The 16425-nt window shown below is 45.1% G+C and overlaps 1 protein-coding gene and 1 pseudogene across 1 annotated transcript in view; one reads left to right on the forward strand and one right to left on the reverse strand.

The window, feature by feature from the left end:
• The window catches only part of ARHGEF3 (Rho guanine nucleotide exchange factor 3), a 242527-nt gene that overhangs the window by 192613 nt on the left and 33489 nt on the right, over positions 1-16425 (reverse strand). The window lies entirely within an intron of this gene.
• LOC102423089 overlaps positions 10561-16425 on the forward strand; it is a 19583-nt pseudogene continuing 13718 nt past the window's right edge.

A 16425-nucleotide genomic window follows, 5' to 3' on the forward strand; every position in this document is an offset into this window, starting at 1 on the left:
TGGGCGCAAGTCATAAACAGGAATACTGCTGATATATCTTATATGACCCAGAAGGTGATTTGTGGCCGAGAGAGAGAGAGAAAGAGAGAAAGAGATTGATTGATTAAGGGATTCTAACATTTAAAAATCCGGGAGATTTCATTTAGAAGCCAGGTATCTGTCTTCAGCTCACTGTCACAGAGGGCTCTCCTTCCCACATATGACAATGGCCAGCGGGGTTGAGTGGCAGCTGCCCCTTTTAGGTGGGGGTGGGCTCTTGGCACCTCTGCCTCTCCCCCTTGTGGCCCTTGCACTGCCCTGGCTGCTGGTTCCAGGTGCTGCCTGGTCCCTGCCACAGGCAGAGCTGGTGACTTCTGGCCTGATGCATATGCCTTCAGACTTGGCTGTGCTCCTAAAGCTTTCTACAAAACCCCTCTGATAAAATGTCCCTCCGCCTCCGACAGCGGCCTGCGATGCCCCAAGTACCCACCCGACGTCCCGCATCAGAAAACACTGCCCTGGCAACCCTTTCTGCAGGCTCCGCAGGCCGCGCCAGGTCCCATGGCTCCTCCTCAGCCAAGGATCCCAGTTCACCAAGCGCTCTCCACGCACTTCGGCACACAGCCTCCCAGCTAACCCCACATGGGAAGGTCCCACAGTCCTGAGCACTCAGGGGCTGCCTTTTCATAGGAAAACTCCAAATCCAGTGTTTAAACCCAGCCCTCAACGTGGAGGCTTCATTGATGCAGGACAGCTACAGGAGCTGGGCTGCCCCTGGCTCAGGGAACCCCGATCTGCTACCTTCCCATGTGTTTCTTTTCACTCTGGTCCCACTAGTTAATTCCTTGGCTGCCTCGTTGATTATTGTTTTCTTGGAGCCTAACCCTGTTCCACACAGAGGAGGTCCTCAACCCATGACGGATGGATGGTCGGTGAGTGGACAGACTCACCAGAGGGGGTGGGGTGCTGCGTAGGTTTCAGGGTGGGAGGGAGGGGTGAGCCCCTCACTGCAGTTTCTAATGTGCCAATGTCACGGGGAAATGATTATAGCAAATTGTTGAATTTTAAAGTACGGTACAAAGTTACATAATGAATAAACTCATGCTAAAAAAGATAAGGAAAACACTATAATACATCATGATAGAGGTAGAAGTTTTTTTTAATCCCTTCGTGCACTTTCCACTTTCTGTTTTATAAAGTTCATTTTTAACGGCCAACACTGACCTATGACCACGTGAATATTCACCCCTGGACTTCACAGATAGCGCACTGCCAAGGGCCCACCGAGGAAAGGATAATATTTTGAATTCGTTTGGCTCTCGGAGTGCATTTGAGAGGAGGAGGAAAAGCAAACACGGAGGCCAGGCTGGCCTTCCACAGTGGAAAGCGACCCTCAAACTCCTCGGTGGCCCTGCACTAGCTGATACCCCACCCCCACGCCACCTGCTATCAGCAAAAGCAACACTGGCTTGCCTCCTGGATCCTGGAAATCCAAAATGTTATGGGAAATTATATTTCTTTTGGAGCGAAGGATGGTAATTTTTTCAGCACTGGCCTATAAATGCTTCCAAAAGAAAAACAAAGAAACATAAGGAAACCTAATACAAACACCATGAATTTAAATTAAAATAGACATATGCCTTGCAAAGCACACTGCCCAGGTGCTGGAACCATCCTCACCCCTAGAACAGCCGTGCACAGCCCACTGAGGACACGGCATGTTCACCGCTCCTGGGAGCCCTGGACCGGCTCTGCCACCGGGGCTGCTCTCCGGGCAGGGTGGGCAGCGAGAGCTCGGCGCAGCTCCTTGTAAAGACGGACGAGGAAACCGAGGTTCTGAGAGGGGAGTGTGCACTGCTGAGGACAGAGCCGAGCAGCTGTCTGCAGCCCTCCTGCCTCATCCCTCATTCATTTCACAATCGTTTTCTGGGTGCTCCTGGGGGCCAGGCCCCGGAAGAGAGCGAACCATGCAAACCTAAAACTCACAAGCAAACAGGGCCAAGGGGCGGTGGGGAGGGGTGGACCGTTAACAAATAACCCACCAAGTGAATGACCAACATAACCACAGACGGTGACCTGGGCCGGCAAGTGGGGCAGAAAAGCAAGGAGCAGCAAGTGTTTTCTGGCCTCCCAATCCGTGCCCAGGAGACCATCGGCCACTGAGTGCCAGGCGGTTACAGATGCCCCCGGGCCCCGCCAGACACGGCTTATTAACAGATTGCATTTAGGTGCTGGATCTAGGAGGGATGCGTGAATCACCGGCAGAGCGGATTGAACTGGAGGCGTCCCCACCACCCTAAGGCCCCAGCAGCAAGACAGGAAGTGCGGGTGTGCAGCAGGCGGGCCTTCAGAGATGGACAGATGGGACCAGCCCTGCTCCCCGGAGCCTCAGACTGAACTCTCCTTTGCCTACAGACACCTGCTGCCACCAACCGCCCCCCACGCCCCGTCCTCGAGGCCCTCCTCCCTGGCCCTCTCTCCACACCGCTCTTGGGTCACGCATTCCATGTATGTTTTCCAGAGTTCTAGGCGGTGGGGGAGACACCAGCCCAACTGCCTGCATCTCCCAAGAGCTTGGTCCTCAGCTCCCAGAGCAGCACCCAGGGCCTGGAGGGGCTGAGGTGAAGGCAGAAGAGAAAAGAAAGAAACCTTCTCTCCACCAATTCCCAAAGGCCCAAGCCTCGGTTTCCACATCTGCAAATCCGGGGTGAGGACCGACCTGCTGGAGGGTGCCGACAGCGTGTCTCATCTTCCCGCCCGGCAGCCTGCATCTTATGAACTCATTTTTAAAATTACACTTTTACATAGACTCACATTCACATTTTGGTGTGCAGATGTGAGTTTTGACAAACACTCAGAAGTATGTGGCCCCACATTGAAGACACAGTTCCCCGCCCCCCATTCCCCTCAAAGTCCATCCTACACCGCTTGGTGGTCACACCCTCCTCCCCAGCCGGGTTCCTGGCAACCAGTGATCTGTTTTCTGTTCCTGTAATTCTGCCTTTTCCACAATGTCCTGGAAGTGGAGTCGTAAGCAGTCGTCTGTGTGTCCGACTTCTCTCACTCAGCCCAGCTCACGAGACTCGTTCCTTCCCATCATCTCCTCCCTGAAGAAGCCTCCTCACTTAGGGCCAGGCTCACAGAAATAACAGTGGACCTGATGCCTTCTCCACCCCTGAGACTTTATCAACACCTTCTGGGACCCATTCCGGCTTGGGAAGGAAAGGTGAGCCAGGAGTCAAAGGCCACCCTCTTCCCGGCTAAAGGGAACCCAAACTCCGAGACCTGTGCAAGCCCCCACCCTGCCTCTCTCCGAGGTGGCTCTTTTGTAAAATGGCCAATAACACCCAAACCTCCCAAAGACGATGCCGGCTCCAGGTGGTGGACTCAGAAGGCAGAGTGCCATTGGGGAGTCAGGAGGCAGGACTAGCAGTGGAGGGTCTGGAACTTGGTTTAACACATACCAGCCCGGGGCCCTGCCAGGTGCAGGCAGATCGATCCAGCACGTGGTGGGAGTGGGATTTGTAGCTGAGGTCAAAGAGAAGGCCCTGGCGTGGATGGGCTGGCCACAGGCAAGAACCTCCATGAGAGCAGAGGCCAGGACTTGGGGAGGGGTGCACCTGAGGGAAGGGAGGGGGAAGCCAGCAAACGGGAAGAGGTAGAGTTATCCAGAAGGAGATGGGCCAGGGCCCGCTGCGGTCAACGGGGCACCCACGCTGCAGACTGTGTGAAGAGTACCTGACAGCCTTGCTCTCAGGACATGGCTACAACCTGTTTCAGGGCAGTAGTGAGGGTGCGAGGGGGCAGTCGGCCAGGCTCTGAGGAGGAAGAAGTGGAAGCAGAAGAGAGGGTGAACTCTCTTGAGAATATTAGGAGGAAAATGAAAGAACAATGGGATGGTGATGGTCGTCATAATACTATTATTAATAATAATGAATACTCATAATGGCCCATGGTTATTGAATACTCACTCAGGGCCAGGTGTGTGCATTCGTCTCAGATAATTCACACAACTTGATGGGGAGATTCTATTAACTCCCCACCTCACAGATGAGGAACCTGGGGCACTCGGCGAGTGCACAGTGGTCTAGCAGGTAAGGGAGCTGAGCTTTGGCTCCAGGCCTTGTCATCATCATCATAGCCTCCCCACCCCACCCCACAGGAGCTGAGCCCAGCTGCTGGCAATGCGAAGGCTTAGCAGGAGCCAGGGAAGGAAGTGTGTGCCCAGGAGGGAGGCAGGAGGCTGGAGGGAAGGAGCCACTGGAGAGAGAGCTGGAAGATGAAGGGACCCAGAGCGGTGGGGTGGATACCACTCCTGGGTGTGCTCTTGAGCCCGTACACTGGGGGTTCGCTACATTCTTTTCAGTAACGATCCATATGTCAAACCCGATCCTCCTCAAAGACATCCACTTGGTGGAAGCAGAGTTGCTCTAGGCCAGTGGTCGGCAAACCGCGGCTCGTGAGCCACATTCGGCTCTTTGGTCCCTTGAGTGTGGCTCTTCCACAAAATACCATGTGCGGGCGCACGTACAGTGTGATTGAAAATTCGTGGCCCATGCGCAGAAGTCGGTTTTCGGCCTGGGCAAGTCTATTTTGAAGAAGTGGCGTTAGAAGTGGCAGGTGTCGGTCAGTCAGACGATGGGAGATGTGGCGCAGGCGGGCCGCGGGATACGCAGCGCGGGGAGGTACATTGTTTTGAGGTACGTTCGCTGAGGTCGACCCCTTCCAACTCTCCCATCCACACTCTGAAACAAGTATACGAGACTAGTGTGGATGGGAGAGTTGGAAAGGGTCGACCTCAGCGAACGTACCTCAATCAGATTGAGGATGTTTTTAGCCAAGGCCAGCTTAGGAGTACCCTAATTAAGTTAATAACAATGTACCTACCTATATAGTTTAAGTTTAAAAAATTTGGCTCTCAAAAGAAATTTCAATCGTCGTACTGTTGATATTTGGCTCTGTTGACTAATGAGTTTGCTGACCACTGCCCTAGATGAAAGGAAGGAGGGAACCCAGCAACCTCCCCCTAACCCTACCCCGCACCCCCTACACCTCCATCCTGGTGGCCACTGAGGAAGGGACCTTCTTAGGAACAAGGGATTCCTTAGGGCCTCCAATCTCAGATGTTTGCTTCCCGAGAGAGCTCTCTCTCAATTTTCAAGCATTTAAACAATAACACATTCGAAATTAAAATTAACCAGAGATGTGCTGTGTCTTGTGTCTGTACCACACAATCCAGCCTATAATTGGGACTCAACATAAGGATGACGGAGAGGTCTGGGCAATACCTGTGTGGGTCAAATCTGGATCCTCCCTCCCTGGCTAAGTGAACCTCAGTAAGTGTCTGACCCTCAAAAAGCTTCAGAAGACCCAGCAGTTCCCTCGCCTCTTGAGATTTTAAGGTCAAATAAGCTGACACTCATATGAGCACTTAGCACAGTGCCCAGCTAATGGCAAGAGCACAATAAATATTACCTATCCGTATTATTAATGGCATCAACAAGATTAAAAATATGTTGGGGAAACACAAAGAATCCACTGGAAGGAATTAAAATGCCCCCCTGGGAAGCACAGTGTCCTGTATGTCCCAGTGTTGTTTCCCCCTAGGACTGGCCAGTGAATGCTCTGTTTCTGAAACCATCTCTTGCATTTTTGCACCAATGGGAGGCGTGGCCTGGACCATGGAGGTGTGCAGGTCGGGTTCACCTGGAGCCAAGCATTTATTCACTGGTGTTTATGCAAAGCTCTGTGCCCACTTGGCCCCCCTTCTGTCTGAGCCTGTGTTCTAAGAACCTTGGAGAATGCACCTCCCTCTTCTGACTTTTATAGGGCTTTGCTTGCTTGACAATAGTGGGTGCCAATGTTCAAATAACAGCACAAACATTGCAGCTCTAAAAGGGGAAAGCCCCACCCTTGAAAACTCAGAATTAAATGAGAAATACCTAGAAGTGAAATCTTTTCCGGAGCTGAGGGCATGAGACAGCAGGGTTCCTGCCTTCACAAGAAAACAGTTTCAAGCAGAAAAACACACTGAATGTGAGGGAAGAGTGCCCCCTGCTGGCCAGTATTAGAAACCCACAGCTGAAAATAAGTACTGCCTCGAGGCGTCAGTCTCAAATACCTTCTGTAGTTCTGTTTTGTTATTAATCTGAACTGCAATTAAAAAAAAAAAAGATCTGAGAGAAAGTACAAGGTCATAGAGTATTTCATTTCACTCCTCACTTGTTTCTCTTGCCAGTGCACTTGAATGTCACCTTAGAATGTCACCTAATAGGTGGGAATGCTACAGCTCTGCATCAGAGAACCCACGCAACTTGGGAAGTCTGGCCAACTGTCTGCAGGTGGCCCACAAAAGCATCCCATTTCCATCGTAAGAGGCTGTTCTTTTAATCAGACTCCACGCTTCACAGACACACACCCCAAATCAAAGCTACCTGCTTCCTCCCAGAAAACCTCAAAGGGTCTGAATGCAGAGACAGCAAGATACCAGTGGCCCAGACTCTATGAAGTTAGGATGTTAACTTGTAAAAGACCGGCAATTTCTGACAGGTTAAAAATAATTCCAAAGGTTACAATGTAGGACCTCAGTTTATATTTCAGGTTGGGATAAGAATCTTATCGCAACATTCTTTTTTCCACATTTTTTCATGACTATATACATACACATATGTGTACACACATATATACACATATACACACATATAAGTATACTCATATAGATACACTCACATGCATACACAGAAACACACACACACACACACACACACACACACACACACACACACACACGCACATCTTCCTGGATACTTCTTAGGACCAGCTTTCTTTTCCTCAGTCATTAAGTTCTCTCATTAATGAGTTGAATAGGTATTTTACCAAGGCTAAGTATATATTTATACAAGAGTTAAGGAAGGTTTTCAGAAAAAGTAAACCTTTGTATGAGCTCTATGAGATGAAGAATGGTAGGGGAAAGCATTCCCAGCAGAAGTGACATGTGCAAAGGCCCTGTGGCAGGGAGTATGGCACATTGGGGAAACGACAAGAAGGTTGTGTGACCGCCAACATCTGTGATCGAGGCCTTTCTACCAACACCTGCTATATCAACATCGTGACATAACTGTCAGGTAGAGTTCCTCCTGTGTGTCCTAAGGACACAGAACTGACCTCACAGGGTGGGAGAGGAACTGTGTTCCCAGAATCATATTGCTGTAACTCCATGTAACCCTTCTCTAGTAACTGGGGAGGAGCCAGATCAAAGACAGTTGGCAAAGTCCCAGTTCTTGAGAGGGAGAAGACGCCTCTGTACTGGATGCCAAACTCAGCATATCACAGGGGAGAATCGTGATCCTGGGCATCAACGGCTCTGTGCCAGGCCCTCTGTCAACCTCAGTGCCTTCTTTAGTTTGGTCCAGCTCCACGGTCTGCTTATTCACCAAGTCAACACGGCATAAATACCTATTCAAGAAGGCTTGTTAGATCCTACAACAGGATAATTTCTACACATTCCCAACAAAAACATTGCTGTTCGCTCAAGTCGTACAACAGCCTCCTGAGAATGGGGATTTTTCTCTCTTCCATAATGTAAATAACACCAGCCCTGGGAGCAGAAAACCCTGGCCAGAGGCTGGTATTAACTGTGTGACTCTGGACAGATTGCTTACCCTGCCTGAGCCTCAGTGACCTACTCTGGAAGGGGAAATATTCATAACTCATTAAAGGTTCAGGGATCATGGATAAAAGCACATTATCCTATATAATAAAACCCTAATATGCAAATTGACCAAACAGCAGAACTACCGGCAGAAAGACCAGTCACTATGATATGCACTGACCACCAGGGGGCAGACGCTCAACACAGGAGCTGCCCCTTGGAGGTCAGTGTGCTCCAACAGGGGGAGTGCCGCTCAGCCAGAAGCCAGACTCATGGCTAGCGAGTGCAGTGGCAGTGGTGGGAGCCTTTCCCGCCTCAGTGGCAGTGCTAAGGAGCAGCGAGCCAAGTGGTAAGGAGCAGCGAGCAGGCGGATGGCAAGGAGCGAGGGGTCCCGGACTGCGAGAGGGATCCCGGACTGCGAGGGGGATGTCCGACTGCCGGCTTAGGCCCGATCCCTGGGTATCGGACCTACGTAGGCAGTTGGACATCCCCTGAAGGGTCCCAGGCTGTGAGAGGGCACAGGCCAGGCTGAGGGACTCCCTCTACCCCCATGCACAAATTTCATGCACCGGGCCTCTAGTAGAGTATAAAATACAATGTACACATGTTACTTTCATAGTTGTTATGACTACTGGATGCTATATTTAAAATATCACAAGGCTTTACATAAACAATACAACTTTATATAAAACTTGGGCAAATTTTCCATATAAAAATGCAAAGACAAAAACAAGCAAATAAAAACATGGCAAAACAGCAGTAGAAGTCTACACGCTGCAGTAACAGAAAGCCGGCAGGCACCTATCTGGGTCAATGCTGCATCAGGCACTGTACGGGGCTCTCACCTGCTTCAGCTCAGGCACTGAAGTAGTAACTTACAGAGAACTTAAATCAATATGTTTGGGGGTTTTTTTAAAGGAGCCCACTTTGTGGAGAATATGAGTATTTCTCTAAAATGATTTGTCAGAAAGGGAAAAGAACTCTGACAGCCCCATTCACTTCCCAGGCGAGTTTATTTTTCCCCCCATTATTATGAGCCTTAATTGTCTCAAGATACTACACTCAGATGGATGGGTAATCTTTTAATATTTTTCTTGATAGACCTAGAACTCCACACAGGACCTCCTTCCCGTATTCTCCGGAACCCAGGATAATAGAAGAAAATCAGATATTTAGCAGGAATGGTGGCTGGTACACACAGCATCAATTCTTAGCCTTGGGTTTGTAATACCTCAAGATATTAATTAAATCAAAGAATAGTGTGAAATGCTAAATATTAAAAATCCAGACCTATCAATTCTATATGCATTTATGCTCCCTTAAGAACTGACTCCAGGGCCGTGATAATATCAGACAGTGAGGAGATATGCACTCCTTACTTTTTAAATCAATTCCAAAGCAGTTAGAACTGAAAAAAGGTGTTCAAGAGTCTGCCACTAGAGGTCCTGTTAGTGTGGTTCAGTTGCTTGGGTGTCATCCCATGCACTGAACAGTTGCCAGTTCAATTCCCCATCAGGGCACATGCCTGCATTGTGAGATCGATCCCGGTAGGGGGCATGCAGCAGTCAGCCAATAGATGTTGTACTCTCACATCGATGTTTCTCTCTCTCTCTCCCTCTCCCTTCCTCTCTAAAAATCAATAAAATATTCTTTAAAAAAAAATAGAGTCTGACACTCGGGGGCGAAAGGGAGTACAAAGTATATAATTTTTCATATGCAGCATCTTTTCTGACCACAATGGCATAAAACTAAAAATCAACTACAGAAAGAAAACTGGAACAAAACCAAATATGTGGAGACTAAACAACATGCTACTAAACAGCCAACAGATCAAAGAGGAAATCTAACAAGAAATCAAAAACTATCTTGAAACAAATGAAAATAAAAGCACAACTTTTCAAAATTTATGGGATGCAGCAAAAACAGTCCTGAAAGGGAATCTCATAGGTATACAGGCCTACCTCAAGAAAAAAGAAAAATCCCAAACTAGAAAAAAAGAATAAACAAAACCCAAAGTAAACAGAAGGAAGGAAATAGGTAAAGTCAGAGGGGAAATAAACAAAATATACATTAAAAAATACAATAAAAAGATCAATAAAACTAAGAGCTGGTTCTTTAAAATAGACAAACTTTTAACCAAACTCATCAAGAAAAAAAGAGAGCCCAAATAAATAAAATCATATATGAAAGAGACATCACAACCACACAGAAATACAAAGGATTATTAAAGAATACTATGAACAATAAATTTGAAAACCTAAAAGAAATGGATAAATTCCTAGAAGTATATAATCTTTCAAGTCTGAACCAGAAATAAATAAAAATTGGAACAGACCAATTACTAGCAATGAAATTGAAGCAGTAATAAAAAAACTCCCAACAAATAAAAGTCTAGGACCAGGTGGCATTACAGGTTAATTCTACCAAACATTCAAAGAAGAATTAATGCCTATCCTTCTTAAACTACTTACAAAAGTCAAAGCGGAAGGAATGCTTCCAAACTCATTTTACTAGTATAAAGCCAGCATTACCCGATACCAAAACCCGTAAATTCTTTTTTTGTAACTTCTTACATAAAAAAGAAATTATAGGCCTACATCTTTGATGAACATAGATGCAAATATTCACAAAATATTAGCGAATTCAACAACATATTCAAAGGATTATTTCCCATGACGAAGTGGGATTCACATGAGGGATGTAGGGATGGCTAACCATCTGTAAATCAATTAATGTGATACATCACATTAACAAAATAAAGCATAAAAACCTCAATAGATGCAGGAAAAGCCTTTGAAAAAATTCAACATCCTTTTATGAGAAAAACTCTCAACACCTTTCAGATTTGACCTTCCGTGGTGAATGTGGATGGTGGCCGGAAGAAACTGAGCAGTAAGTGGAGGTGATCATTGGTTCCATGGCGCTCTGCCATGCTGATGCAAACTGCTGTCAGGCCTGTTAGGGGGTCCCTGCACCAAACCTCCTGGGCACAGTCGGGTGAGGGGGAGCTGCAACTGGGTCAACTTGCTCCTTTCACAGCCCTTCACAAGGACAAGACACTTTCTCATAAAAGAAGGAGCTAAAAGATGCCTGGAAGCTGAGAAGAAGGTATCTAAGCAGGAGCTCAGTGAGAAACAACCAAGCCAGGCCACTGCTGCGGCCACCAACCACACCACTGACAAACGATGTGGAGCTGAGGAGAGGCTGGACCCAAACCAATACTAACAGGTTCGCAGCCCAGCAGCCCACCAGCGAAAGGCCAGTGGGGGAGACCCGCACCCACACAAGTTCCATGTAGACGTCTTGCTCACTCACTTCATCCAAGAATACAGTCACCTGCAGCCTGGGGACCACCTGAGAGACATCACCTTAAAGGTGGCAGGCAGGACCCATGCCCCAAGAGCTTCCAGAGGAAAGCTCATCTTCTGTGACCTTCAAGGAAAGGGGGTCAAGTGGCAAGTCATGGCCAATTCCAGAAGTTATACATCAGAGGAAGAGTTTATCCGTATCGATAACAGTGCCAGGGAGACATAATTGGAGTTCAGGGGAATCCCGGGAAAACCAAGAAGGGTGATCTGAGCAGCATTCCCTAAGAGATCCCACTGCTGTCCTTGCTTGCATATGTTACCTCAGTTTCACTTTGGCCTCAAAGACAAGGAAACATGCTATCATCAGAGATACTTGGACTTGATCCTGAATTATGAGGCAGAAATGTATCATCTGCTCTAAGATCATCACACAGTATAAGATGTTTCTGAGATGAGTTGGGATTCCTAGAGATTGAAACTCCCCTGATGAACATCATTCCAGGGGGAGGTATGGCCCAGCCTTTTATCACGGACCACAATGAGCTGAATTTATACATGAGAACTGCTCCAGAACTCTACTATAAGATGCTTGTGGTTGGTGGCATTGACCATGTTCACAAAATTGGACACCAATTCACCCAACCAGTGTGGCTCAATCGTTGAGCATTGACCTATGAAGCAGGAGGTCACGGTTTGATTCCAGGTCAGGGCACATGCCTGTCTTTGCAGGGCTCAATCCCCAACGGGGGGTGTGCAGGAGGCAGCTGATCAATGATTCTCTCTCATCATTGACGTTTCTATCTCTCTCTCCCTCTCCCTTCCTCCCTGAAATCAATAAAAATATATGTATTTTTAAAAGTGGACACCAGTTCCAGAATGAAGAAATTGATTAGATTCACAATCCCCAGTGGGGGGCGTGCAGGAGGCAGCCGATCAATGATTCTCTCTCATCATTGACGTTTCTATCTCTCTCCCTCTCTTTTCCTCTCTGAAATCAATAAAAAATATATATATTTTTAAAAGTGGACACCAGTTCCAGAATGAAGAAATTGATTAGATTCACAATCCTGAGGTCCCCACCTTTGAGTTCTTCGTGGCCTACACAAATTACCACAATCTCATGGAAACCACGGAGAAGATGGTTTCAGGGATGTTGAAGTACATTATAGACAATTACAAGGTCACCTACCATCCAGATGGCTACCATCCAGATGGCCCGGAAGACCAAGCCTACCAGACTGACTCCACCCCACCCTCCCGGAGAATCAGCACAGTAGAAGAGCTCGAGAAAGCCCTGCCAGAAACTAACCTTGCAAAATTCTTGATGATATCTGTGTGGCAAAAGCTGTCAAAAGCTGTCGAATGCCTTCTACCTCGGACCACAGCCAGGCTCCTTGATAAGCTAGTTGAGGAGTGCCTGGAAGTGATAAGCATCAGTCCTACATTCGTCTGTGATCATCCACAGACAATAAGGATCTGACTAAGCGCTTTGAGCTGTCCGTCATGAAGAAGGAAATATGCAACGCCTGCACCGAGCTAAATCACCCCACGTGGCCGTGGCAGCTTGTCAAATAATAGGCCCAGGCCAAGGCCACTGGCGATGATGAGGCCACGTTCGTAGATGAAAACTTCTGACCACGCTGGAATACGGGCTCCCCCACAACTGGCTGGGGCCTGGGCATTAACCAAGTCACCATATTTCTCGCAGGCCAATAACATCAAGGAAGTCCGTCTGCTTCCTGCCGTGAAACCTAGAGGCAAGGAGACTTTAGCAACTGCTGATGCACTGGAAACCACAGCAGCTGGCACTTCTGACCAGAAAATAATTGCAAGTCGTATGCAAACTCAGGCATCTTTGCACTTCTGCAAAAGATCAAAGCCTGCGAGGGAACTGTTGTGTGCTGCTAGCCATTTGACCATTGCGGTGCAGTCAGCAGAAGAGAGATAAATTAAGAATTCCTTTCTACTCCTTGTCACCAAATAAACCATTTGTTTCAAAAACAACAACAACGCATAATTCTCAACAAAGTGGGCATAGAAGGAACATATCTCAGCAGAATAAAAGACATATATGACAAACCCACAGCTAACATCATACCCAACAGTGAAAGGCTGAAAGCCTTTCCTCTAAGATCAGGAACAAGACAAGGATGCCCTCTACCACCAACTCTATTCAACACAGCACTGGAAGTCCTAGCCAGAGCAATCAGACAAGACATAGACATAAAAGGCATCCGAATGGGAAAGGAAGAAGTAAAACTCTCAGTATTTGCAGATGACATGATACTATATATAGAAAACCCTACAGGCTCCTCCCAAAAAATATAGGAACTAATAAATGACTTAAGTAAAGTTGCAACATACAAAATCAATATACAGAAATCTGTTGCAGTTCTATACACCAATAATGCTCAAAAGAAATTTTTAAAAATCCTCTTCACAAATGCATCAAAAAGTATAAAATACCTAGGAATATATTTAAGAGTTAAAAAAAAAGTACCTATACTCTAAAAACTATTAAGACATAGAAGAAACTGAATAAAATACAAATAAATGGAAGGATATATACCTTGCTTACGGATTAAAAGATTAATATTGGGGGGAGGTCAATCGGGGCAGGGGGAGGAGACATGTACTACTATTTGTAATACTTTAAACAATAAAAAAGATTAATATTGTTAGAATGTCCTACTACCTAGAGTAATGCACAGATTCAATGCAATCCCTTTTAAAATACCAATGTATACTTGTCAGAATTTGAACAGCTAATCATAAAATTTATATGGAACCACAAAAGACCTAGAATAGCCAAAGGAATCTTGAGAAAGAAAAAAGTGAGAGGTATCATGCTCCCTGATATCAAACTATACTCTAAAGCTACAATAATCATGGTAGCTATCTATGGCACTAGTATAATAATAGATATATAGATGAATAGAATAGAATAGAATAGAATAGAATAGAATAGAACAGAATAGAATAGAATAGAATAGAATAGAATAGAATAGAATAGAATAGAATGGGAGAGTCCAGAAATAAACCCTTGCTTATATGGCCAATTAATCTATAACAAAGGAGGCAAGAATATATAATGGGGTAAAGACAGTCTCCTCAATAAGTGGTGTTGGCAAAACTGAACAGATACATGCAAAAAAAAATGAAACTGGACCATTTTATTACACCACATACAAATATAGACTTGAAATGGATTAAAGACTTAAATGCTAGACATGAAACCATAAAAATCCCAGAAGAAAACATAGGCAGTAAATTCTTTGACACCACGCTTAGCCATATCTTTTTGGATATTGTATCTCCTTGAACAAAGAAGACAAAATAAATAAATAAATAAATAAACAAACAAACAAACAAACAAACAAATGGGACTACATAAAACCAAAAAGGTTTTGCATAGCAAAGGAAACCATCAACAAAATGAAAAGACAACCTACTGAACTGGAGAAGAAATTTATACATGATACATACAATAAAGGTTAATATTAAAAATGTATAAAGAACTCATATCAACTAACACCCAAAACCCAAACAATCCATTTTTAAAATGGGTAGAGGACCTAAATAGACATTTTTCCAAAAAGAACATACAGATAACCAACAGACACATGAAAAGATGCTCAACATCACTAATTATCATAGAAATGCGAATCAAAACCATAATGAGATACCACCTCACACCTGTCATAAAAGTTATCATCAAAAATTAACAAACAGCAAGTGCTGGCAAGGATGTGGAGAAAAGGGAACCCTCCTGCACTGTCGGTGGGAATGCAGACTGGTGCAGCCACTGTGGAAAACGGTATGGAGATTCCTCAAAAAATTAAAAATAGGATTACCTTATGACCCAGCAATTCCACTCCTGGGGATTTATCTGAAGAAATCCAAAACACTAATGCAAAAAGACATATGCACCCCTATGTTCATTACAACATTACTAGTAATAGCTAAAAAATGGGAGCAACCTAGATGTACATCACTAGATGAATGGATAAAGATGATGTGTATATATACACATACAAGCCACATATGTAATATATACTAGAGGCCCAATGCACAAAATTTGTGCAAGAGTAGGCATTCCTTCCCTGGCTGCCGGCACTGGCTTCTCTCTGGCATCGGAAGGCACCAGAACCCAGGCTTCCCTCCGGCTACTGGCGGGCACCCAGGACCGGGGCTTCCCTCGCAGTCCCGGCTTCGTCCGGAAGGATGTCTGGAAGGACATCCAGTCTAATTAGCATATGATGCTTTTATTATTATAGATATTACATATATAATATAACATGTATTATATGATAAAATTGGACTAGTTTATATATTATATATATAAAGGAATATTATTCAGCAATAAGAAAAGAATGAAATCTTGCTATTTGTGACAACAAGGATGGACCTTGAGGGTATTATGCTAAGTGAAATAAGTCAGACAGAGAAAGACAAATACAGTATGATTTCACTTATATGTAGAATGTAGAAAAAGCAAAATAAATAAATAAACAAAAACAGACCCATAGATATAGGAAACAAGCTGATGGATGCAAAAGAGGAGGGGGTAGACAATGGAAATAAAAAGATAAAATAAAATAACACAGAAAGGAAGAAGGGAGGAAGAAGGAGGGAGAGAGAGCGAGAGAGAGAGAGAGAGAGAGCGCATGCTTGGTGGTGGGTTCATGAAATTTTTGGTATTGCCTGTACACTTTTCTACATGCTTGAAGTATTATATTAAAAACTAGAGGCCCAATGCACAAAATTCATGCAAGGGGCTCGGCCCTCACAGCACCGGCTTCGTCCGGAACGTCATCTGGATGGTCATCCGGACGGTTGTTCTGCTATTCGGTCTAATTAGCATATTAGCTCTTTCTTATATAGGATAAAAATAAACATTTTTTAAAAGAAATTAAAATAAAAATAAGACCCCAACTGGTGTGGCTCAGTGGCTGAGCATTGACTCAGGAACCAAGAGGTCACTGGTTCAATTCCCAGTGAGGGTAAGGCCTCGATCCCCAGTTGGGGGCATGCAGGAGGAAGCCGATCGCTGTTTCTCTCTCATTGCTGTTTCTATCTCTCTATCCCTCTCCTTTCCTCTCTTTATAAAATCAATAAAAGCATTGCTTTTTAAAAAATAGTAAAATAAAATTAAGATGAAAAATTTTAGGACAATTAATAAAGTATGTAGAAAAGAAAATGATAATGAACCCATTATGTTTACATAAATAACACATTTTTAATGAAAAATAGCTTTTTATTTTAAAATAAATAAAATAAAATTTAAAAAGAGGTGTTCAAGAGTCTGCCACGAGAGGGCAAAAGAGAGTAAGTTTTCACAGCATAGCATTTGTTTTTAACATGGTCTCAATTTGAGACTTTACTAGAGGGAACCAAAAAAACGTAAGTTGAAGATAAAACTGGACAATTGATGGTTTTCTGGTAAAACTCTAATGAAAGTTTCGGGGCTGATCTAAGAGTTCTGAG

The sequence above is a fragment of the Myotis lucifugus genome, unplaced genomic scaffold (genome assembly GCF_000147115.1).
Source record: "Myotis lucifugus unplaced genomic scaffold, Myoluc2.0 scaffold_83, whole genome shotgun sequence".
Classification (NCBI taxonomy): Eukaryota; Metazoa; Chordata; class Mammalia; order Chiroptera; family Vespertilionidae; genus Myotis; species Myotis lucifugus.